The sequence below is a fragment of the Uloborus diversus genome, chromosome 8 (assembly GCF_026930045.1).
Source record: "Uloborus diversus isolate 005 chromosome 8, Udiv.v.3.1, whole genome shotgun sequence".
In the NCBI taxonomy this organism is placed as follows: domain Eukaryota; kingdom Metazoa; phylum Arthropoda; class Arachnida; order Araneae; family Uloboridae; genus Uloborus; species Uloborus diversus.
The window spans coordinates 47717436-47729034 of record NC_072738.1 but is presented as its reverse complement, the minus strand read 5'-3'; positions in this window follow the sequence as shown (position 1 = coordinate 47729034).

The window sequence follows — 11599 nt, the reverse complement described above, 5'->3', positions numbered from 1 at the left end:
GTCAATAGTTCTGAAATATTTAATTTTAAATACTGTCAAGCCCGCTTTTTAGAATATCGGTTAAAAGAATAACCGTTTAAACTAACCGATTTTCGAAGCACCAAACCGATGTAATTCGTTATTTTGATCTCCGATGACGGAATATCCAGCTCATTACTTTTTCGTAGCAAATTCGCTATTCTATTAAGCGAGCTCGACTCTATATTTCGATTTTAACTGTACATTTTTATTTTACGTAATTATTTATTTATATTCCTTTATTTATTTATTTTTCTTATTTTTTGAGTAACTTAGTTCATTATTGTTTTTAAGTTTTGCTTTTAGTAAATGAGCAGGTTAGGAGTTTCACATCGTATACGCTTTTTATTTGTAGAAAACTCACGGGTAATTTATATAAATATCTCGAACAATTTTAACAATACTTTAAAGATCAAATTTTTTTCGCTACCAAGGAGACCATTTATTGCCTCCTAACCACACGTATGTTACGCATTTGGATAGATTAATCTTGTCAAATTATTGATATAGCATAACTAAAGAAACAATTGAGTTCATTTAAATGCAAAAATACTCACAGTTTAAAATTCAGGAAATTTTTTTGCTAAATGTTACTGTAAAATGAGGTGATTACAGTACAGAAAATATTTACAGTAAATTGTACCGGGAAAAATAAACGATTGCAGTGCGAATTGACTCACAGTGCGAAGCAGATAACACCGCATTTCGTGTCCCAACTCGTATGGTGGGCAGCAAAACCGCCTGCCAGTCCCAAGGTCCCGAGATCGAATATGATGTTCGCATTTTGCGGTTTTTAACTCTCGTTTATTCTACCGTAAAATTTTACAGAAAAGTGGGATTTTACTGCAATTAAGTTGAATACTGGCAACATAGATGCCAGTAACTTTTATCGTAAAATTTCAGATTTTTTTGAACAGTGTACGTGATTCTTACCATGGAGATGCCTGAGGACAAATCCGAAATATACACAAAAGAAAAATTTTAAATCTTTATATATATATAGTATTCGTGCTCTCAAACTTCAAGAAATCTCTGCCCTGAAGTTGACATAAAGAATAGATCTTAAAAAATAATCACCTATAGCTTGGCCGTATTGGTAGGGTTAAAGAAAGTGGAATCATATCACTAGTGCGTGGCCAGGCTCAAAGATAGTCTTATCACAACTACAAATAACGTAACGTCAGGCTGGGAGGACTAATCACCAAGTCAAGAATAAACATTCAACTTGATTTATTAAACATTGTATGTCAGTTAGAATTCGCGATCCGATTTAGCTGGGCTGCTAGTGGCAATTTGGTGGACTTATAAAAAAAGAACTGAGTATTATAGGAATATAAGAATAACTTAAATAATACAGCTGTGTTTTACACAATAGCTAAGCCTTGACATTGCATGTAACAAAATCAGATATTAAACCGGTTTTATTCAATTCACAATTTTCGAATAAATCTCTTACGCAGAAAAGTATGGGTGAATTTAATTAGTATAACAAGCAGATACACTTTAGTTTATTCTATTAATGTTACTGATATGTGTTAGCGTAATTATTTTTTCAAATACGGGCAACAGTCCTAAAAAACACCAGAAAAAATTTTCTTTGGAAGAGAAAAAAAAAACATCATTCCTTCAGTATGTAAATAAAGGTTGCAAATAATAATAATAATAATAATAATAATAATAATACAATGCTAAACGAGTTACCATCTGCAAAAAAAAAAAGAAAAAGAAAAGAAAACTAGTTTGCAGCAGGAGATTTAATCCCTCTTAACGTTTTGCAAAATAAAAGCAAAACTCTTCATTAATTTAGACTGAATAAACTGAAAACATTTATAAATAAAGTTCTAACTAATAGATTAAATAAATTATGTTCTAACTACTAGAGGAAATTATAAGTCCAAAGAAGAGAACAAAATGTATCTGAAGCAGAAAAAAAAAAATGTTTCGAATTGTTGAAGAATTAGAAACGTGGGACAGCGTTTTCGCTTTTCCTAGTGAAATGGAACAGAGCTCTCATTAATGACTTGTATTGAGAAAAGCATCACACAATTGAGGTAAAAACACCTACAATTATCGTTCTAAATGACTTCGAATGTTCAAGCGAATTTCTTTTTGTGTAAAATAATTAAAGCATTCATACAAAATATATTTTTTATGTGTGTTCTGTAGTCCTTTCCTCTCTCCTCCTTCCCCTGCATAAGCAAAGATATGTTGAAATTTCACTGAAGATATGAACAAAAAAGGATCAAACTTGAAGCTTGAAATAACGGCATCGACCCCCAAAAGGGTTTGCAGCCTAAAAACACACAAATTTGCACAATATCTCAAGCTGCATCTATACCACTTGAAAGAATGTTTCTAACCTCTGCTATCTAAAATCAGTAAACGGCACTATATACAATACTCAATATCAGTCTTTAGTTCCCATTTAGCTACTAGGGAGGGGTGCCCATATTTAAGCTTGCGCCCTTTTTGACACATTTTCCTCTATCAATTTCAAATCTGAAAGATTTGATATTTAATGCAAAGTTTGGTTAGATATTAATTTAAAAAAAAAAATACACTGGTGTGCAAAACTTTAGCAACAAGTGCGTTTTTTGTCATAACTCTTCAAGAAATCATTCGATTGACATGAAATTTGAAAATGATGTACATTATTTTGTACTTAAACGATGGTAAAAGAATAACGGCGCAGAAATGAATATAAAGCTTAAAGTAGGATATGGAACAAAAAAAAAGGCTTTATTTGACATATAGCGGCGTTACACATGATTGCCTGAAGAAGCGTAAGTACAACTGGCAGATGTTCTCTAGTATGGGATATGCCCTCTCCTTGCTGCAATTGTTGCTTGGCATCGTCTCTCCATGCTAAGCACCAGGTTATCCAGGAGTTCTTGGGGTAAACGTCTCCATTCCTCCTTTAACGCATCTTTAAGCTGATGGGTGTTACCAGGAGGATACTGTCGTGTCGCAAGACGTCTCCCTAATGCATCCCACACACGCTCTATGGGATTTAGATCTGGAGAGTAAGCTGGACAATCCATTCGTCTGATATCTTCACTTTCCAGTAGCTCTTGAACATTAGCAGTGCAGTGTGGTCGGGCATTGTCATCCATAAAAAATGAAGTCTGGTCCAATGGCCCCTCGGAACAGACACATGGGGTAGGATTACCTCATTGCAGTAGCGATCTCTAGTTACAGAACCTCAGTCGAAGATCTGAAGCTCAGTCCGCCCGTTCAAAATAATGCAACCCCAGATGAGAATTCCAGGACCACCATAACGATCTCTTTCCGCGATGCTGTTGGGATGAAATCGAGCTCCAACCTCTCTCCAGATCAACTGACGTTGAGAATCGCTTGTAGCTCTAAAACGACTCTCATCTGTGAAGAGGACACGACTCCATTGATGAGGTGTCCAGGTTTCGTGTTCTCTGCACCACTCTAAACGGTGCTGCCGATGGCTGACTTTTAAAGGTATGCAGCGTTCAGGACGTCTAGCAAATAAGCCACCTTTGCGGAGGTGTCTGGCCACTGTAAATCTTGACACTTTTCGTCCTGTGGTTGTGCACAGCTGCTGAGATATGGCGCTTGCAGACTAAAAACGGTTTCTTTTCGCCTGTACGGCAATGTAACGGTCATCTCTTGGTGTTGTTTTCCTTGGAAGGCCACCACCAACCTTCCGAACAGCTGTACCAGTAGTTTTAAAGACATTCCAAGCACGAGAAATAACACTTTTGTTGATCCCGAACTCTTTGGCGATACTGGTCACACTACGTCCCTCCTCAAGCTTCCCAATCATTCTTCCTCGAGTGAAGTCGTCTAAATGATTTCTTGAAGACATGTTTCACAAAACAAAGCACTTGCACTTGCAGCGAATATCTTTAACTACGGTGCTCTTCAACCTTTTATCACAACTTTGACCTGCGCGCGCCGACCCACAAAGTTTACGTACACTTACATCACCTACGACGGTTTATTTCTAAAATTTGCATACAAATAGTCTTTCTACTGAATTACGTGCATATTATACTGCAATTTCATGGCTATCTTATACTTGTTGGGGAGATGTGGCGGAATAACCACTTGTTGCTTAAGTTTTGCACACCAGTGTAGTTAAAGATCAGTAAAGCTTGATGTAGTAAATAAGGACAAGTTCACGAGAAGTACCCACGTTAAAACTTACGTTAAACTACGTTAAAACGTAATCAAGACGTTGTGCTTGGCAACCATGTAGAACTTCCTCTGACTTTTCAGTAGCATAGACTAGTAATAAAATTTATTAGGTTGGATTCAGGCACACACACAGAGACTGACGTGCAGAGGTTTTAACATTATAAATGTTTATGTATATTTTAACGAAGAAGGAGAAAAAAAAAAGATTTTTTTTTAATAAAAAAAAGTAATTTTTTTAGTCTATGTTCTAGAATGGCAGTTAACATATCTAATGTAAATCTGCTGCCATAATGGTTTATAAATTAAAAATGAAACGGAAAAAAAAACTTGACTATATTTTATCAAATTTTAAAGTAATTATCGAATAAAACAATAAAAAGTGTTGAGAAAACGAAAATAATTGAAAATAAATTACTACCTGTCATCGACTTCATTTGTAATCGAAAATCGGGGCTATTGAATTAAAAGTTTAATAAACCAATAAACTCGCTCACTGAAAACACAGTATGTTTCGCTTGTCAAAATACCGGAGGCTATAGCATCAGCGAATGAAGTTGTTTGCACTATTACACTGACAGATTGTAATTAAGAACATTTATGACATATGTTTATCTTTGCCTCAGTTTAATCAACAAGCCGAGATAATTGTATAAGAGGGACTACATTTGCATTCACATAGTTGAATTGTATTTTCAAAATTAAACGACAGTAACTATAATGATTTGTTATAAAATCCAAATTAAGCAACTACTTATAGTAAAATTATTTTAATTAATGTACATGTAAGTCCTGTTTAAATTCAAAAATCCTTTAAATTGCTACTTGATTATTTATGGGACGGAATTCACAATAAATGTTGTAGACAATCACATATGAGCGAATTGTGAATTTTACAAAACTCATTTTCAGAGGTTAATGAAATAATTCAAAAGATCATCCTTTTCATGAAATTAATGCATTAAAAAATGTGAACAAGTTGACTTTGCTATACTTCTTCGATTTTTGTATTTCGGTTTGATTCGTGTTCAGAATTTGCGTCCTCTGTTTATATTAACACGTAAAGATTTAAATATTTATTTACTTATTTTGAAACAGTATTCATGTTAAAGTCAGAAAAATCAAAGCAATTTAAAGGATTTTCAGTCATGGTGCATAGTACAGTAATAACCGTAAGCTGCTTAATCTCGTTTCTCTGTAATACTGATTATATACCACCTGTATAAAAAATTCCGACATTCAACTTTCAGAAAATAGTTACAGCTGCAGTTTATTTCAACAATAAAGTTTCCGGTATTTTAACATCATTATTATTGAACTTATAGTTTACTACACCATATATACAATGATAAATTAGTGCTGGCAATAAATAATTTCGATAACTCTTTTTTTTAATGTTTTTCTGTCTTTTAATGTAACGTTGTATTCTGAAAGCACTGGGAATGCAGAGCAGATCCTAATCACAACACTACGACGCTGCCAGTTAAGGTTTGCCATAATTTAAAAGCTAATATTTTACTTTGGATGTATTTCTCCTTGCTTTGTCAGCTATATGTCTTCCACTTGTGATTAACGAAATTTATCAATACATTAGAAAATATCTTGTTATTATAACTACTTATAATAAAGAAAAGCATATTACTTTCAATCAGAATATAGTTTACTATTCTAAAACTCCTTGTAAGTTGCTGAAAAATAAAGTTCAATGTTAAACCTTTGTGGTACTACTGTTAGTAAATAGTAATATTTCGCATTGAGATCCAGGCGGGAAAATAATAAATCAGCCTTTCAAATGTACTTAACGGCTTTAAAGAGTTTCCCTAAAGGAATAAACATTACAGTTGAACATCAAATATTGGTTTAGTTTATCTCTAGATCAAACAGAAGGCTTGGAAAAGCCAGGGTGCGTTTCTAGTACAAACTTGCGACATACTCTAGGATGATTTAATCGATACATGAATTTATAAGCTCTTGCATATGTAATTATATTTCTTGTCAATGTTAGTCTAAAAAACAACAGAAGCGTTGTTATAACATTCATTGAACGACGCGAGCCTTTTGAAAAAGTATATAACTTGTTTTAATGAAAATTTTAATTAAGATTCAGCTTTTATTTTTTTTTTATATAAAAAAATACATTGGCAACAAATCAAAAGGGAAAACAAGTTGAATATCAGCAATAAGTGGTAATTAACATAATAATAATTAAAATAACAAAATAAAAAAAAAAATTGTTGAGATGTAAGAAGATTGCTTGGTAGGTTAGTGGTTGTATTTTCCTATGCTACTAAATAGTAATAGTTATCAAATCCGTTCAGTCTCATGTTTTAGTTTTAGAATTAAGATTTTGCAGCTTTTAGCTAAACAAGATCAGATTTCGTTTGCAAAAACAAAAATGAGTGAAGTTTATGTGAAGAAGGTAAAGCTAACGTTTTGTGTTTTATTACTTTAAGAAGCCTTTTCAATAGATAAAAAACAATCAAAACTAACAAATGTTGGTTAAGATAAAACTCGTTTGTCAAAGAGATTACTACAGCGAAACATAAATTTTAGTGCGTAAAATTAGCTTTTTCTTATTTCACATCATCTTTATCTTTATTACTAATAATAAAGCTGAAAGTCTCTCTGTCTGGATATCTGTCAGGATCTCTGTGACGCGCATAGCGCCTAGACCGTTCGGCCGATTTTCATGAAATGTGGCACAGAATTAGTTTGTAGCATGGGGGTGTGTACCTCGAAGCGATTTTTCGAAAATTCGATTGTGTTATTTTTCTATTCCAATTTTAAGAACATTTTCCCGAGCGAAATAATCATAAGATGGACGAGTAAATTACCAAATTATCATAACATGGAACCGTAACATGGGCAAGCCAATAGGCGAGAAATTCATCATACATTATTTGTAAATATACAGGCGAACGAAAAGGCCTTTTAATTTTCTATTACGGGCAAAGCCGTGCGGTTGCCACTAGTTTAAAATAAAATACCAGCTTTGGTCTGCATTTTAGAAACGGGTTAGACAAAATTCAACTTTTAATTTTGATCACAGTAGCTCATAAATGGATATTTAGACTTCAAACGCTTCTAAAACGAACGGTTCTGAAAACTTTTCAAAAGATTTCAATGCTTTTCAAAAGGTGATTTAAGTCGTTTGATCCCTCACTTTTCTTACATACTCCTATTTTGTCGAATCTGACTTTCTTTCCACCAAGTGAGAAGCAATGGCGAAATCAAATTCAAATACTTTTCACAGACTTTAAAAAAGAGGGGAATTTTATTTCATTGCAAGAGCTTTTGCATTTAAAATGTCCTCCTTTTGTGATGTACTTCTAAAACTTGTCACTATACATAATGCATACCCGTTTTCACTAACTTTACAATGGTAGATGCCATTCCAACTCTATTTGAACATAACGAATCCCCGATTTTGTTCGTTAAAATGTCAGTAGCTAATTTTTCTTTTGACACATGAATCTTCGTTCAGTATAAATTGTATAGACGTGATTTTAACTGCACGTCTTATCTACTTTTTTATCTTTTTATTTTTGTAATGCCATCTTGTGTCACCTCATACTATTATAAGCTCATAAATTAATGTTTTATTAGAAAAAAAAATAATTAAAATATTGCAGGTACTAATCGGTACTGTTTGACCTTTCCCGATTATGAATAGTATGCTTTCATATTAAGAAATAATTAAGTAACTTTGTGTCGAAAAAAACAGGAAATATCCGATGTATTGAAGCGCAAATATACGAATTACATAATACACATGTTTCGGGGTCTCAAGGAACCCCTTTTTCTATTCAAAGTTGTGAGCTTTTGAATGTAGAGACATCCGATACGTGTATTTAGTTCTTTTATTCTGTGATAGTTTTTTTTTCCTAATATGAATATGTTCATACTAAGTGAAGTGCAGTTGGAAAAACTTTACGTACAAAGACATCTATTTCTTTTATTTAATGACTATTTTCTGCTGTTCTAACCAGCCTCAGTTTCAAATCACGATTTTACTATTTATATTGACGACGTATGATAAAGAGGCCGTGACCTTAAACCAGTGTTTAAAGAGATCATAGAAATTGAAAGCTTTTGAAACCCCTTAAGTAGAACATTTCCAAAAACCATAAATGCTACGTTATTGCACAAAATCACTATTGAATTTTTTTTTCTTTATGCAGAATTTAGTTAATTAATTGAATTCCTGATTTTAGTAGTAATTATGCACCATACAGTTACTACTTAATAACCGTTTGAATTCTCAAATAACGCAAGTCTCCGAGGTGTAAAATTACTGCAGTAAGTCCGGCACAACTCGTCCCATCTAAGAAGAAACTTTATTTTTAAAAAAAATAGAATGACGATAAATAAAAAAAAAATAATTTGAAATTTGACACCTTGAATTCTAATTATGTTTTCGCAATAACAAGTGTGTGTGTGTTTAGGCGTGTGTGTTTGTGTCTGTGTGCAGGTATGAGTGCGCGTGTATGTGTAGGTGTGTGTGTGTGTGTGTGTGTGTATGTGCGTGTGTGTAGAATATGGATGCAACCTGTAGCCGGTTTTCGCTAGAGGAGCAGCATCGTGAGGCCGGTCGACGGTGGTGCTGCAGAGGTAGGCGGGGGGAAAATAAAATCATAGGAATTCAAAACAGTCAAGTGAGAACAATAAGCATGGTGATTTCTCAATAATATCACCGGTCTCTTTTAATATAGGTCCAAATGATGTGTAAAATTTATTATGACCAAAAACTGCGAATTAATTTTTTTTATTGAAAAAACAAAAACAAAATTGCTACTTTGGGGCATATTACCTTGACACTCAGACAATACAAACCACTACATCAAGTTAAATGCCCCACTTGAGGTAACATTACCAAACTTCGTATAACAAGCAAAAAGTATTAACAGTTAACTAAATGACTAAAACCAAGACATAGGAGAGGTCACCTACCGTTTGTACTGGTTATCTCCAAAATCTACATTTGCCAATTACTCCCTTTGCTTCTCACTGCATCATTTGTAAAGTAGAAAGTGTTTCATAATGTGTTTGCTTCTTCAATATGTCCAAGCTTGCACGGAAACCTATTGTTTCTCTCTTCTTTATCTACCAAAACAATATGTCATGCGTTTACCCTTTAACAGGTAATTTTATTCGTCCCCCAGAATATATGTGTTCACGGCTTAAAATCTCTCGTAATTGTACTTTCCAGAATAACTTATGTAGAAGAATTTTAATGAGTCAAATTGCTTATAATCTCACTTTAGAAATCTAATCACAAATGTTAATCAAAGTAACTTACAGGATTAACTAACTTAGTACATAATTTAGAAATTTAACCCACAAGTTCCCAATCAAGCATTTCCTTCTGAGCATCAATTTCTCAGATAGATTATTCTCGTAATCTGCACATTAAATGGTATCCATGGTGATTGATAATAGAGTTGAATAGCGCAAAATATCAGGAGTAGTTTGGGAATTGAGCAATTAAGTAACTCGCAGATAATTATTTCCACGCTTGCACGTTACAGTTTCATTTAATGAATCTCTGTAAGAAGAGTTACAATTACAAAATAAAAATAGCTCTTACCTTTTAGCTAAATTACTTGTATTTAAATTACTAATAAAGTACTTTTATATGGAAAGAAAAACGGAGTAAATTGAGGTAATTAATAAATGAAAGTTCTTTAATGTATCTTGAATACTTAGAGAATTTAAACGTTAACTGTCAAGAATCGTAAAATTGAGTTAACATTTTCGTTTTACATTCGATTTATGCTCGAATTCCGGTAGAAAGTTGAAGTAATAGAAATTGGTTATTTTAGCAAAAATCAATCGGACAATGTTATAATAAATACGATTTCCCTATTTAAGATACTAAGTAGGGTGTAAGTATGCACTTTAGTTAGTTTAGTTAGTTTTAGATTAGTTGTACTTTTCAGCTTTTTTAATTGTATAAATACAGGGTGTGGCAAATAAAAAAAAAACATCGGGTTAAGCTATTGTATCAGATAATATATATTGGCTAATTTCTTTCTGTTTTGTGTTCAAATATTTTTGTTCACCAATTTAATTACAGAATATTTAATAATGCATTTCTTAGTTTTTTTTTAAAAACAGTTTCAAGCAAAATGTATGTTTTTGTTTAGTTGCTTCAGCAAAGAAAACACTAGTTCGCTTGCTAAATATGTCTCGGTAAACATAGTCTGATGCAATTTGCCGTTTCATAGCGATTGGCCAATGAGGCAACGTTACTCTGGCTTTGCAGACCTAGTGCTATTTGCAGATATGGCATCCAGTCTGTTGTGTGCCGCCATTAAAACGTGAATTTTAATGGCACAGAAAATTTTGACGCTCAGTTTGTCACCAGATGGAGGCACCTGCGCCATCTTCGATGCGAATCAGTACTAGGAATTCTAGTTTGCCGAAAGTACTGAAAGCCAAGCAAGCACTCGAGAAATGATTAACATACTGCATAATCATACAGGGGCGCTGACAATTTCCTACACCTTGAAAATTTGGCAATTGGCCACTGGGACCATGGATCAAAACCCGAATTAAAAGACATATGAGGTCAACCCTACACCACCAAGCCATCCATTCTACTTTTATGATAGCATAAATTTCTGAAAAGGAAATTGTGTTTTAGTGTTCTTTTACAAATCAGCCAACCCATCTTGTTCAGTATAAACGCAACGCAAGAAAATGAGATACAGGAGAAAAAAAACAATCAAAACAAATTTTATTCTTTTTATTCACATTAACAAAGCATAATGTAAAACAAGGAATCACAACTTGTTTTGTGGTAAGAAACAATCACAGGGAGTGTTGAATGCACATGACAACATGGAACACAAGTAACAAAATGGATCGCGACAAAATGGAGACGAGAACTTTGGAACAACATTTGTACAGAGGACAACTCATAGACAAACATAATAAGTTAAATTCCTTCTTTTTCCTTTTCAAAGCATAGCTGTTAAGTGATTTAGAGTCTTCGGTTTTGCTATTCAAATTCTCCCGAAAAAGGGTTTTAAACTTTAATAAATTGGAGGAACTAATTAGAGAACTTCTTACTGTCAGAAAACTAGCTACCTTATGTTTGCAACAAAAAATACAAAAAAAAAAAACTAACTGTTATAGAATTATTTAGAAACATTTAAAAACAAAGTATTTCAATTTTCAGACAAATCAGTCAATATAGGTTAATTTTTATTTGTCATTATTAAGCATTTGATAGTTAATGAACATAGGATTTTTTTTTTAATTCCATTATTTCATCAATGAACTAGGGAAAGCAATTACCTTTTCCTAAATGTCCTAATATTAAGCGAACGCTGTATGCAACCTATTATTGCGCATGTACATTTTTTTATAAAATAGAAGCCAATAATGCTTAGATTTTTAGCTTCAATAT